Raw genomic sequence first — 2,828 nt, forward strand, 5'->3', positions numbered from 1 at the left:
AGAGAGTTTCAGAGGTCTTCAGAGAGTGTCAGTGAGTGCCACAGAGTGTCAGTGAGTGTCAGAGAGTTTCAGAGAGTGTCAGAGATTTTCAGAGAGTTTCAGAGATCTTCAGAGAGTGTCAGAGAGTTTCAGAGAGTTTCAGAGAGTCTCAGAGAGTGTCAGAGAGTTTCAGAGAGTGTCAGAGAGTGTCAGAGAGATTCAGAAAGAGTCAGAGAGTGTCAGAGAGTGTCACAAAGTGTCAGAGATTGTCAGAGAGTTTCCGAGAGTGTCAGAGAGTGTCAGAGAGTTTCAGAGAGTTTCAGAGAGTGTCAGAGAGTTTCAGAGAGAGTCAGTGAGTGTCAGAGAGTGTCAAAGTGTGTCACAGAGTTTCAGAGAGTGTCAGAGAGCGTCAGATAGTGTCAGAGAGTTTCAGAGAGTGTCAGAGTGTTTCAGAGACTTTCTGAGAGTGTCAGAGAGTTCCAGAGAGTTTCTGAGAGTTTCTGAGTGTGTCGGAGTGTGTCTGAGAGAGTCAGAGAGTATCTGAGAGTGTCACAGAGTGTCAGAGAGTGTCAGAGATTTTCAGAGAGTTTCAGAGATGTTCAGAGAGTGTCAGAGAGTGACAGAAAGTTTCAGAGAGTGTCAGAGAGTGTCAGGGACTTTCAGAGAGTTTCAGAGAGTGTCACAGAGTGTCAGAGCTTTTCAGAGAGATTCAGAGAGTGTCAGAGAGTGTCACATAGTGTCATAGAGTTGCAGAGTGTGTCAGAGAGTGCCCGAGAGTTTCAGAAAGAGTCAGATAGTGTCAGAGAGTTTCAGAGATGTTCAGCGAGTGTCAGAGAGTGCCAGAAAGTTTCAGAGAGTTACAGAGTGTCACAGAGTGTCAGTGAGTTTCAGAGAGATTCAGAGAGTGTCAGAGAGTGTCACAGAGTGACACAGAGTTGCAGAGTGTGTCAGAGAGTGTCCGAGAGTTTCAGAACGTGTCAGATAGTGTCAGAGAGTTTCAGAAAGTGTCAGAGAGTGTCAGAGAGTGTCTGAGAATGTCAGAGAGTGTCAGAGTGTTTCAGAGAGTTTCACAGAGTTTCAGAGAGTGTCAGAGATTTTCAGAGAGTTTCAGAGATGTTCAAAGAGTGTCAGAGAGTGTCAGAGATTTTCAGAGAGTTTCAGAGATGTTCAGAGAGTGTCAGAGAGTGTCAGAGATTTTCAGAGACTTTCAGAGATGTTCAGAGAGTGTCAGAGAGTGTCAGAAAGTTTCAGAGAGAGTCAGAGAGTGTCAGGGAGTTTCAGAGAGTGTCAGAGAGTGTCACAGAGTGTCATAGTGTTGCAGGGTGTGTCAGAGAGTGTCCGAGAGTTTCAGAAAGAGTCAGATAGTGTCAGAGAGTTTCAGAAAGTGTCAGAGAGTGTCAGAGAGTGTCTGAGAGTGTAGGAGAGTGTCAGAGGGTTTCAGAGAGTGTCAGAGAGTTTCAGAGAATTTCTGAGAGTGTCAGAGAGTGCCTGAGAGTTTCTGACAGTTTCTGAGTGTGCCGGAGAGTGTCAGAGAGTGTCAGAGTGTTTCAGAGTGTGTCACAGAGTTTCAGAGAGTGTCAGAGATTTTCAGAGAGTTTCAGAGGTCTTCAGAGAGTGTCAGTGAGTGCCACAGAGTGTCAGTGAGTGTCAGAGAGTTTCAGAGAGTGTCAGAGATTTTCAGAGAGTTTCAGAGATCTTCAGAGAGTGTCAGAGAGTTTCAGAGAGTTTCAGAGAGTGTCAGAGAGTGTCAGAGAGTTTCAGAGAGTGTCAGAGAGTGTCAGAGAGTTTCAGAAAGAGTCAAAGAGTGTCAGAGAGTGTCACAAAGTGTCAGAGATTGTCAGAGAGTTTCCGAGAGTGTCAGAGAGTGTCAGAGAGTTTCAGAGAGTTTCAGAGAGTGTCAGAGAGTGTCAGAGAGTTTCAGAGAGAGTCAGTGAGTGTCAGAGAGTGTCAAAGTGTGTCACAGAGTTTCAGAGAGTGTCTGAGAGCGTCAGATAGTGTCAGAGAGTTTCAGAGAGTGTCAGAGTGTTTCAGAGACTTTCTGAGAGTGTCAGAGAGTTCCAGAGGGTTTCTGAGAGTTTCTGAGTGTGTCGGAGTGTGTCTGAGAGAGTCAGAGAGTATCTGAGAGTGTCACAGAGTGTCAGAGAGTATCAGAGATTTTCAGAGAGTTTCAGAGATGTTCAGAGAGTGTCAGAGAGTGACAGAAAGTTTCAGAGAGTGTCAGAGAGTGTCAGGGACTTTCAGAGAGTTTCAGAGAGTGTCACAGAGTGTCAGAGCTTTTCAGAGAGATTCAGAGAGTGTCAGAGAGTGTCACATAGTGGCATAGAGTTGCAGAGTGTGTCAGAGAGTGCCCGAGAGTTTCAGAAAGAGTCAGATAGTGTCAGAGAGTTTCAGAGATCTTCAGAGAGTGTCTGAGAGTGTCTGAGAGTGCCAGAGATTGTCAGAGAGTTTCAGAGAGTCTCAGAGAGTGTCAGAGAGTTTCAGAGAGTTTCAGAGAGTGTCAGAGAGTTTCAGAGAGTTTCAGAGAGTTTCAGAGAGTTTCAGAGAGTTACAGAAAGTTTCAGAGAGTGTCAGAGAGTTTCAGAGAGTGTCACAGCGTGTCAGAGTGATTCAGAGAGATTCAGAGAGTGTCAGAGATTATCAGAGAGTGTCAGACAGTTTCAGAGAGTTTCAGAGAGTGTCAGAGAGTTTCAGAGAGAGTCAGTGAGTGTCAGAGTGTCAAAGAGTGTCACAGAGTTTCAGAGAGTGTCAGAGAGCGTCAGAGAGTGTCAGAGAGTTTCAGAGAGAGTCAGAGAGTTTCAGAGACTTTCTGAGAGTGTCAGAGAGTTCCAGAGAGTTTCTGAGAGTTTCTG

The sequence above is a fragment of the Heterodontus francisci genome, chromosome 45, assembly GCF_036365525.1.
Source record: "Heterodontus francisci isolate sHetFra1 chromosome 45, sHetFra1.hap1, whole genome shotgun sequence".
Taxonomy (NCBI): domain Eukaryota; kingdom Metazoa; phylum Chordata; class Chondrichthyes; order Heterodontiformes; family Heterodontidae; genus Heterodontus; species Heterodontus francisci.